The 11,888-nt window shown below is 45.7% G+C and overlaps 1 long non-coding RNA gene across 1 annotated transcript; it reads left to right on the top strand.

Annotated features, from left to right (window-relative positions):
* Nucleotides 1-1,532: 1,532 nt before the first annotated feature.
* Nucleotides 1,533-7,968, top strand: LOC144496767 (uncharacterized). Its single transcript, XR_013498425.1, has 3 exons — nucleotides 1,533-1,655; nucleotides 6,306-6,404; nucleotides 7,672-7,968. It is a non-coding gene; the product is annotated as an uncharacterized LOC144496767 (long non-coding RNA).
* Nucleotides 7,969-11,888: the final 3,920 nt, after the last annotated feature.

The following is an 11,888-nucleotide window of genomic DNA, read 5'->3' as shown; positions in this document are numbered from 1 at the left end:
GGTACAATTTTGTTTTTTAAAAAGCGCTTAGACAGTTAAATGGGTAAGATGGGTATGGAACGATATGGGCCAAATATGGGCAACTGGGACTCGTGATTAAAAAAAGGGCAGCATGAACACGTTGGGCCGAAGGGCCTGTTTCCATGCTGTAAACCTCTATGACTCTAAGTAACTGAAAGTGAGGAGAGTGCGAGAGGGGAAAAGGACAAATGGGAAGTTATGGAATAAAGGAGAGGCGCGGGTTCAATTCCTGTCCCGGCTGAGGTTATTCACGAAAGTTCTGCCTCCTCAACCTTGCCCCTCGCCAGAGGCTAAGGAAATCTGGCATGTCCGCTCCAACTCCAACCAACCTTTATGGATGCACCATAGAAAGCATTCTTTCTGGTTGTATCACAGCTTGGTATGGCTCCTGCTCTGCCCAAAACCGCAAGGAACTACAAAGGGCCGTGAATGTAGCCCAGTCCATCATGCAAACTAGTCCCCCATCCATTGACTCTGTCTACACTTCCCACTGCCCGGGAAACGCAGCCAGCTTATTAAGGACCCCACGCACCCCCGGACATTCTCTCTTCCACCTTCTTCCATTGGGAAAAAGATACAAAAGTCTGAGGTCACGTACCGACCGACTCAAGAACAGCTTCTTCCCTCCTGCTATCAGACTTTTGAATGGACCTGCCTCACACTAAGTTGATCTTTCTCTACACCCTAGCTATGACTGTAACACTACATTCTGCACTCTCTCCTTTCCTTCTCTACGAATGGTATGCTTTGTCTGTATAGCGTGCAAGAAACAATACTTTTCAGTAATACATGCGACAATAATAAATCAAATCAAATCAATCAAAACAAAGGTGTGGTGCTCTTCAGGTGGCACAGTGGTTAGCACTGCTGCCTCACAGCATCAGGGACCCGGGTTCAATTCCCGGCTTGGGTCACTGTCTGTGTGGAGTTTGAACATTCTCCCCGTGTCTGTGTGGGTTTCCTCCGGGTGCTCCGGTTTCCTCCTACAGTTCAAAAGACGTGCTGGTTAGGTGCATTGGCCATGCTAAATTCTCCCTCAGTGTACCCGAACAGGCGCCAGAGTGCGGCAACTAGGGGATTTTCACAGTAACTTCATTACAGTGTTAATGTAAGCCAACTTGTGACACTGATAAGAAGGTTAAATTCACCACCAGTCAGCTCTCCCCTATCTCAAAGGGGAGAGCAGCCTGTGGTCATCTGGGACTATGGTGACATTACCTTCAAATATTACCTGGTGTGCTGTCACTAACAGATGCAAACTGGTTGTTTGCAGCGAGCTTGGTGAGTTTTTGCTTTGCCAGGATCTGCAGCTATGAGCAGATTACATCAATGAACATTGCAGGGAGGCGGGACTAAGGCTGGGCGGGGCCAAGGTCAGGGCCAATTGGCATCCAGAGTAGTGGGTGAGTGATGGGGAAGGATCGCACATGCGTACAGTGGTTGTAGTTCCTCCAGGGCTCAGACTCAGTGTGTCAATGGGGGAAAAGACTACAACTCCCAGCATAACTAGCGGCCAGTGAAGGAGGAAAAGGATACATTGGAGTTACACTTGGCTGCTGCTCACTGCACATCTCTGCGAATAAAAGATACTGAGAACAGCAAGAACAGAAATATGGTTTGATTAATCATCAATGGTCAGTAAGAGTTTCTTCTGTTTGGAACATAAATAGTAACTATGAATTAGTCATGGAATTACTTAAATATGAACAATGAGTCTCAGGGTTAGGGCGTTGGCCAGTATCCTGGTTAAAGTTCAGATCTTCTGCGCTCAAAAAATACATTTTTAAGGACAGAGGGGCGGCACAGTGGGACAGGGGTTAACACTGCTGCCTCACTGCGATTCCCGGCTGGAGTGACTGTCTGTACGGAGTCTGCATGTTCTCCCCGTGTCTGCGTGGGTTTCCTCCCACAGTCCGAAAGACGCGCTGGTTAGGTACATTGGCCGTGCTAAATTCTCCCTCAGTGTACCCGAACAGGGGATTTTACAGTAACTTCATTGCAGTGTTAATGTCAGCCTACTTGTGACACTAATGAATAAACTTTAAAACTTTAAACTTTATCTTGTGTACACAAAAATACTTTATTAAGGAGAGATCTTGTGCACTCAAAAATACTTTATTAAGGAAAGAGCTTGTGCTTGCAATATTAGTATATTAAAGAGAGATCTTTATACTTTGAGTTTTTAAAGTTTAAAGTTTATTTATTAGTGTCACAAGTAGGCTTACATTAACACTGCAATGAAGTTAGTGTGAAAATCCCCTCGTCGCCACACTCTAGCGCCTGTTCGGGTACACTGAGGGTGAATTTAGCATGGCCAATGCTCTTAATCTGCACATCTTTCGGACTGTGGGAGGAAATTGGGGCATCTGGAGGAAACTCACGCAGATACAGGGGAAAAAGGTTGCCCAGGGAATTCTAATTTCTTCCAGATGCCAAGTTCCCTGAAAGTCAGTGTCTGGCTTGCACAGGGAAGTTGAAGAGTTAGTTGGAAGTTGAATGTTGTAACTTGTCTGACAGATGATACATGTTATGTCCTAATTTAGGAACTGGGCTGAAATGAATAGGGTTTAAATATACATAGCTTTAACTTCTTTTTAATTTGCACTAAGGATAGGGACTGGGGTTGTCTTGACAGTCCAGTTTTTTTATGAAGCTGTTCAGGATGATTTTTATTATCAAACCCCAGCTATAATTTCTCCAGGGCAAGTGAGAGGCAGCAGTTGTTGAGGCCCTAGTTTTGACCTGATTTCCAATTTGTAACTCCATGGAAGATCCACTGATGACTGGAAGAGTTCTCGGGTTACAACTCTCAAGACAACCCAGTCTCCGAGTTGTTATTAAACATAGAAATATAGAAGATAGGAGCAGGAGGAGGCCATTCGGCCCTTCGAGCCTGCTCCGCCATTCACCACCATCATGGCTGATCGTCCAACTCAATAGCCTAATCCTGCTTTCCCCCCATAACCATAAGACCATAAGACATAGGAGCGGAAGTAAGGCCATTCGGCCCATCGAGTCCACTCCACCATTCAATCATGGTTGATTTCAACTCCATTTACCCGCTCTCTCCCCATAGCCCTTAATTCCTCGAGAAATCAAGAATTTATCAATTTCTGTCTTGAAGACGCTCAACGTCTCGGCCTCCACAGCCCTCTGTGGCAATGAATTCCACAGACCCACCACTCTCTGGCTGAAGAAATTTCTCCTCATCTCTGTTCTAAAGTGACTCCCTTTTATTCTAAGGCTGTGCCCCCGCGTCCTAGTCTCCCCTGTTAATGGAAACAACTTCCCTACGTCCATCCTATCTAAGCCGTTCATTATCTTGTAAGTTTCTATCAGATCTCCCCTCAACCTCCTAAACTCCAATGAATATAATCCCACGATCCTCAGACGTTCATCGTATGTCAGGCCTACCATTCCTGGGATCATCCGTGTGAATCTCCGCTGGACCCGCTCCAGTGCCAGTATGTCCTTCCTGAGGTGTGGGGCCCAAAATTGCTCACAGTACTCCAAATGGGGCCTAACCAGTGCTTTATAAAGCCTCAGAAGTACATCCCTGCTTTTGTATTCCAAGTAAGAAGTTTAACAACACCAGGTTAAAGTCCAACAGGTTTATTTGGTAGCAAAAGCCACACAAGCTTTCGAGGCTCTGAGCCCCTTCTTCAGGTGAGTGGGAATTCTGTTCACAAACAGAACTTATAAGACACAGACTCAATTTACATGAATAATGGTTGGAATGCGAATACTTACAACTAATCCAGTCTTTAAGAAACAAAACAATGGGAGTGGAGAGAGCATCAAGACAGGCTAAAAAGATGTGTATTGTCTCCAGACAAGACAGCCAGTGAAACTCTGCAGGTCCACGCAACTGTGGGAGTTACAAATAGTGTGACATAAATTCTGATTCTAGGATCGCATGATAAAGACTCAGGAGGAAAAAAGCAGAAATATTTATGTGAAATAGTGTGACATAAACCCAATATCCCGGTTGAGGCCGTCCTTGTGTGTGCGGAACCTGGCTATCAGTTTCTGCTCCGCGACTCTGCGCTGTCGTGTGTCGCGAAGGCCGCCTTGGAGAACGCTTACCCGAATATCAGAGGCCGAATGCCCGTGACCGCTGAAGTGCTCCCCAACAGGAAGAGAACAGTCTTGCCTGGTGATTGTCGAGCGAATTCCAAGCCTCTTGAGATAAATGACAACATTACATTTGCTTTCTTAATTACGGACTCAACCTGCAAGTTTACCTTTAGAGAATCCTGGACTAGGACTCCCAAGTCCCTTTGCACTTTAGCATTATGAATTTTGTCACCGTTTAGAAAATAGTCCATGCCTCTATTCTTTTTTCCAAAGTGTACAACCTCGCACTTGCCCACGTTGAATTTCATCAGCCACTTCTTGGACCACTCTCCTAAACTGTCTAAATCTTTCTGCAGCCTCCCCACCTCCTCAATACTACCTGCCCCTCCACCTATCTTTGTATCATCGGCAAACTTGGCCAGAATGCTCCCAGTCCCGTCATCTAGATCGTTAATATATAAAGAGAACAGCTGTGGCCCCAACACTGAACCCTGCGGGACACCACTTGTCACCGGTTGCCATTCTGAGAAAGAACCTTTTATCCCAACTCTCTGCCTTCTGTCTGACAGCCAATCGTCAATCCATGTTAGTACCTTGCCTCGAATACCATGGGCCCTTATTTTACTCAGCAGTCTCCCGTGAGGCACCTTGTCAAAGGCCTTTTGGAAGTCAAGATAGATAACATCCATTGGCTCTCCTTGGTCTAACCTATTTGTTATCTCTTCAAAGAACCATTCACCCCAAGTGCTATATCCAGCCGCCTCTTGAATGCATTCAATGTTTTGGCATCAACTACTTCCTGTGGTAATGAATTCCACAGGCTCACCACTTTTTGGGTGAAGAAATGTCTCCTCACCTCCGCCCTAAATGGTCTACCCCGAATCCTCAGACTGTGACCCCTAGTTCTGGACTCCCCACCATCGGGAACATCCTTCCTGCATCTACCCTGTCTAGTCTTGTTAGAATTTTATAAGTCTCTATGAGATCCCCCCTCATTCATCTGAACTCCAGCGAAAACAATCCTAACCTAGTCAATCTCTCCTCATACATCAGTCTCGCCATCCCTGGGATCCACCTGGTAAACCTCATTCCTTTTTAATTACTGGCAAATATTTAAATAATGGAGTCTTCCCTCCGAACGACCTAATCCTTAATACAAATCTGGATTATCATTACTCCATAGATTTAAACTCGAGCTGATCCAAATCTCTGCTGCCCCGTCTTCCCGAGTCCCACTCGCCTTTACCGTGTTTGCTGATCTACATTGGCTCCAGGTCCATCAACACCTCAATGTTATAATAGCTCCATCACCTCACGCCATCCTCCCTATCTCTGCAACTTTCTAAATGTCTACAAACCCTCCTAACTCCCCAAAGCCTTCACACCGCACACACAAGTCCGTTTTGTTAATATTCTCCCTAGATGGTGGCAGACTGGTGGAAATGCCACCACCTGTTAAATTGTGGCTTTCCAGCAGGGATTTGAGGCTTTATTAGGAACAAAAGGTATTTATTGATGAGAAACTTGGGTACAGGAGGGTTGCAGCCCTTGACTACCCTGGAGCAGTAGCTCCAGTCTTTACACGCTCACAACGTGGTTTCTGGAAGATTCTTCTTGAGAGGAATCCACCGTCTGGGATGATCACATACTCAAGTTTCCATTGATCCCTCAAGTCAGGTGACTGACTTCTACTGCTCAGCAGTTTGCTGCCGCCCACTCCAGCAGGAAGGGGCCCCCGCCCACTCCAGCAGGAAGGGGCCCCCGCCCACTCCAGCAGGAAAGGGCCCCCGCCCACTCCAGCAGGAAGGGGCCCCCCGCCCACTCCAGCAGGAAGAGGGCCCCACCCACAGATTTTCAGCGTGATTCATGCTAGTGCACTCTGCAGTGCACAGACTCAAACTCCCACTGAAAAAAGCAGCATGATTTATTCCAGTTTTCACGCAAATTCAACACTTAGAATTTTTGGGGGGGAGTTCTGGCCGACACATCCTCCTGTAAGTTTCAGTCCAAATCACACCACATCCTGACCTGGAACTATATTGCCATTCCTCTTCCCAGAATTCTGCATCAGTGTCACATTCTGCGCTGGCAATTCTGGGTAATATTTCTGTGAAAGCCCTCGGGATGATTTGCCACATTAAAGATGCAATGTAAATCGAAGCTGTTAATGAAACTGTGATGCATTCTGAAACATTTTGTCTTTGAAGCCTGCCGCTATGTGCTGAACAAGATTAGCAACGTGCTCAGCTGGCAGGAAAGTCCATCCTCAGCTGGCCAATCCAAGGCACCAGGTGGTCAGGTCAAAGGTTAGTATCTCTTGTCATTCACTGGGTAGGTTTTATACTCTCGACTTTGGTTTGATCTGATCCCTGAACCGTGCTGTGTTAGCTCATGTCAACTACTTGTTATAATGAGTTGACACTTCTGATTTGTATATATTTGATTTGATTTATTGTCACATGTATTGGTATACAGTGGAAAATATTGTTTCTTGCACGCTATACAGACAAAGCATACCGTTCATAGAGAAGGAAAGGAGAGGGTGCAGAATGTAGTGTTACAGACATAGCCAGGGTGTAGGGAAAGATCAACTTAATATAAGGTAGGCCCATTCAAAAGTCTGATGGCAGCAGGAAAGAAGCTGTTCTTGAGCCAGTTGGTAGTTGACCTGATTTTTATTGCTTTTTTCCGACGGAAGAAGTTGGAAGAGAGAATGTCCGGGGTCCATCGTGTCCTTGATTATGCTGGCTGCTTTTCCGAGGCAGTGGGAAGTGTAGTCAGTGTCAGTGGATGGGAGGCTGGTTTGAGTGATGGACTGGGCTTCGTTCACGACTCTTTGTAGTTTCTTCCCCTCTTGGTCAGAGCAGGAGCCATTCCAAGCTGGATGCAAAGAAGTGGCTGAATTCTGCTCATCTGTGCTGACTGCCACATAAAAAAACTGACATTATTCCATTCATTTTGGACTGATTATTGCCTATTGCAAAAATCCAAGCTTGGAAACTTTGGTTTACACATTGAACCATACAATGCAGAAGGTGGCCATTTGGCCCTGCTGCGCCAATGCTAGCTCTCACAAAGAACAATCCAATCAGTCCTGCTCCCCGTCGTCCCCTATTGCCCTGCAAAATTTTCATTTCCAATGAGATATCCAGTTCACCTTTGAAAGCTATTATTAAATCTGCTTCCAACACATCACCCATTCACCCAGTGCATTTTCACTAATGAGTGAAAAAGATACTCTGGTGTTTAATGTTTAACCTGGTGGTGTAAGACTTCTAACTGAGTGAAAATGAGGTTCATTTTATATCCCAGTGTTACTAAAACTATGTCCTCTGGTTAAGGATCCTCTTCCGATATGGACACAATGTTAACTGTTTCTCTCTCCCTAGATGCTGCCAGAGTTTATCCAGCATTTCCTATTTTTAATTTCAGATTTCCAACATTGGTAGTATTTGATTTTATTTTGTATTTATGTTTTATTGACAAAGTGCTGGACAAGTAAAGCATTACAGTCATTGTCGAGTCACTGCTGTTATTCAGAGAACTTTGATTTCTTTCTTTCTCTCTTTGCAGATGCAAAGTACGATCGGATAAACTCGTCGCCAGATGACGACCTGTTGCCCTTTCAAAAATCAGGGTCCGTGATTCAGGAATGTGGATCCTGAGGGTAAAGGTTGCACCGGGCTAGCTCCTTGCAGTTCAGACCGGTGCATTACGGCAACTCCATGGCAATGCAGTCTATCGTAGTCAATAAAATGGCAAAGAATGAAGGTGTGCCCATCAACTCGCTGACTGGCGACATGGGCATCTCGGAAAATACTTGCTGTTTTTCAAGGCTATCCAATTAAAACCCAATCATGTTTGACAATAGAGAGCTTGTCTTCAATGTGCAAACACTCGCAAATCAGAAACATATATATCGTATCTTTAACATAGTAAAATATTCAAGGTGTTCCCCAGTTTGACACCGAGCTATATGAGATGATGTGGAGATGCCGGCGTTGGACTGGGGTAAACAAAGTAAGAAGTCTCACAACACCAGGTTAAAGTCCAACAGGGGGTTGGTAGCAAAAGCTAATGGCTTTTGCTCTCAAATAAACCTGTTGGACTTCAACCTGGTGTTGTGAGACTTCCTACTACATGAGATGCCAGGACAGGAGACCAAGGGGAGGGGAAGAAGTCAGAGAGAGGCGGAGAAGTCTTGGGAGGGGAATCTCAGAGGCAGTTTGAGTTAGAGCTGGGGCAAGAGAGGATCTAACCATCATTCCCCCCCACCGCCAACATTCCATGGCAGCACTGTAATAATTTTGGCTTGCCAGCTCGGTATGAAACAACTAACATTTACTTACAACATACTACCTTACAGAGCCTTGCAGTTTTGTGGCTACCAGTTAACATTCTGGTATCGATCTGAGGCAAAAGTCCACACTTGCCAAAGTAAACCCCCCCCCCCCCCCCCGATGGGGTTATATGATGTGGAGATGCTGGCGTTGGACTGGGGTAAGCACAGTAAGAAGTCTCACAACACCAGGTTAAAGTCCAACAGGGTTATTTGGAATCATGAGCTTTCAGAGCGCTGCCCCTTCAGGTGAGTGGAGGTAGGTTCACAAACACGGCATATATATATAGACAGAGACACAATGGCAAGATAAATGGTTCAAATGCGAATCTTTACAGGTAATCAAGTCTTTCCAGGTACAGAGTGCGAGTGGAGAGAGGAATAATCACAGGTTAAAGAGGTGTGAATTGTTTCAAGCCAGGACAGTTAGTAAGATTTTGCAAGCCCAGGCCAAATGGTGGGGGTTACATGTAGTGTGACATGAAGCCAAGATTCTGATTGACCAAACCAATTGCCCCTTAAAGGGGCCAGATACCACATCCCTCTCCCTCTAAGTCCTTGCATACAACGATAAGTTAAATTATACAGTCCCCAAAACCTTTAACATTGAACCCATTCAAACAATCCATCATAGACTAATCTCTCTGGTGGTTTCTGTTTCCTGTCAGAGTGGCGTAATTTCACCGACTTGCTGCTTCTGCTGGGGTACTTGCTGCAGGAACTGCTGCGCCTCGTATCTCCTCGGGTACTTTCAACCCAGCATCATCCATTTCTGTGCTGACAACAGGCTCTTCTGTCACAGGTTAACTCAGTAATTCACGACTCGGACCAACGATGTTTCCTGCTGGCAATGTGGTTCCAGGCTGTAGTACTGGCTGCTGGGACAACTCTCGCCCACGTAAGTGGTCCCCATATTTCCTGACACGTCTATCTTGTACATTCACTTCATAAGGCAGTGGTCCTGTCTTGGTTATAATTTCTCGGACCCAACTTTTGAAATGCTTTTGCAATTTCTGACATACATGGGCTAATCGATTGTAAACAATCTTATTGCTTTGTCTGAATCCTGTTTTTCTGACCAGCCTCCACCCTCCCCAACAAATCCAGAAACTCTGGTCTGGTCCTAAGATAATGACAGTAAGAAGTCTCACAACACCAGGTTAAAGTCCAACAGGTTTATGATTTCTGTGTCGATATGCGCGATCTTCTTGGAGATCCTCTCCACTTGGAGCCGGCAGTGGCCCACCAGTAATTCCACTGGTTTGGTCCTAAGGCACTAGCCCATCAGTAATTCCACTGGTCTGGTCCTAAAACACTGGCCCATCAGTAATTCCACTGGTCTGGTCCTAAAACACTGGCCCATCAGTAATTCCACTGGCCGCACTTGTGTTATAGAATGCAGCGTTGTCCGCTATCCGAGGAGAAATCGATACATCCCGGTTTCCAGAGTGGCACCTGACTGCTTTTTAAGACCTGGCTTGAAGGTTTTGACTGCTAGTTCAAACATTCCATTGGATGTCGGGTGGTAAGATGCAGTCCTATGTGCTTTATACCATTTGTGGAGCTGAAATTCAGCACTCATGAAGGCCATTCCATTATCCGACATGATTACTTCAGGTACCCCGGTGACGCAATTTCGCAACTGTGCCATGTGACATCGAACCACTTACATCCACTTCGAAAGGATATCTATCAGGAGTAAAACATGGTGCCAAAAAATGGGCCCACATATTCATTGTGGGCACACACCCATGGCTGGCCAGGCCATTCCCAAGGGTACAAACGGGCTGTCGTCAGCAACTTCTGCTTTTGATTTGATTTATTATTGTCACATGTATTAATATACAGTGAAAAGTAGTCTCTTGCGTGCTATACAAAGCATACCATTCATAGAGAAGGAGAGAGTGCAGAATGTAGTGTCACAGTCATCATAGAATCCCTACAGTGCTGAAGGAGATCATTTGGCCCATCGAGTCTGCACCGACCACAATCCCACCAGGCCCCATCCCCATAACCCCACATATTTACTCTGCTAATCCCCTGACACTAGGGTCAATTTAGCATGACCAATCAACTTAACATGCACATCTTTGGACTGTGGGAGGAAACTGGAGCACCCGGAGGAAACCCACACAGACATAGGGAGAACGTGCAGACTCTGCACAGACAGTCACCCGAGGCCGGGATTGAACCTGGGTCCTTGGCGCTGTGAGGCAGCAGCGCTAACCACTGTGCCACCAGTCATAATGTGGAGATGCCGGCATTGGACTGGGGTAAACACAGTAAGAAGTTTAACAACACCAGGTTAAAGTCCAACAGGTTTATTTGGTAGCAAAAGCCACACAAGCTTTCTCCACTTACGTTCTCTTCGCGTTGGAGAACTTAGCGTTCTCCAAGGCGGCCTTCAGGACACACGACGGCGCAGAGTCGCTGAGCAGAAACCGATCGCCAAGTTCTGCACACATGAGGACAGCCTCAACCAGGATATTGGGTTCATGTCACACTATCTGTAATCCCCACAGCTTGCCTGGACCTGCAGAGTCTCACTGGCTGTCCTGTCTGGAGACAATACACATCTTTTTAGCCTGTCTTGATGCTCTCTCCACTCACATTGTTTGTATCTTAAAGACTTGATTAGCTGTAAGTATTCGCATTCCAACCATTATTCTGTAAATTGAGTTTGTGTCTTTATATGCCGTTTGTGAACAGAATTCCCACTCACCTGAAGAAGGGGCTTAAGGCTCCGAAAGCTTGTGGCTTTTGCTACCAAATAAACCTGTTGGACTTTAACCTGGTGTTGTTAAACTTCCACCAGTCAAAGCCAGGGTGTAGAGAAAGATCAACTTAGTGCGAGATAGGTAGATTCAAAAGTCTGATGGCAGCAAGGAAGAAGCTGTTCTTGAGTTGGTTGGTACATATCCTCAGACTTTTGTATCTTATTCCCGATGGAAGAGAGTATGTCCAGTCCTTAATGGCTGCTCGATGAATGGGAGGTTGGTTTGCGTAATGGACATTCACGACCTTTTGTAGATTCTTGCGGTCCTGGACAGAGCAGGAGCCCATACCAAGTTGTGATACAACCAGGAAGAGTGCTTTCTATGGTGCATCTGTAAAAGTTGGTGAGAGTCGTAGTGGACATGCCAAATTTCCTTAGTCTCCTGAGGAAGTAGCGGCGTTGGTGGGGCTTTAACTATAGTGTCAGCATCAATTGGCATTGACAGCAGTGCTTCACTCACCTCTGTGAATCTTTGCCTACGGGCCCTTAATTTCCCCCAGCTCATCAGAAAATACATCTTTGTACTTATTTATTGATTCTAACAGACCTTTTATTTGTAAAGATTTCTGTCCAATTTAATTCAATTTCTTTGAGCCAGTAGATTTGGTCCTCGGCCTGATATAACAATGAGTGGGAGTTGGGCAGATTATGCTGGAGGGATTCTATGATTCTAGC

This window comes from Mustelus asterias, chromosome 8 (assembly GCF_964213995.1).
Source record: "Mustelus asterias chromosome 8, sMusAst1.hap1.1, whole genome shotgun sequence".
NCBI classification, from domain to species: domain Eukaryota; kingdom Metazoa; phylum Chordata; class Chondrichthyes; order Carcharhiniformes; family Triakidae; genus Mustelus; species Mustelus asterias.
This window is presented reverse-complemented; position numbering and strand designations above follow the sequence as displayed.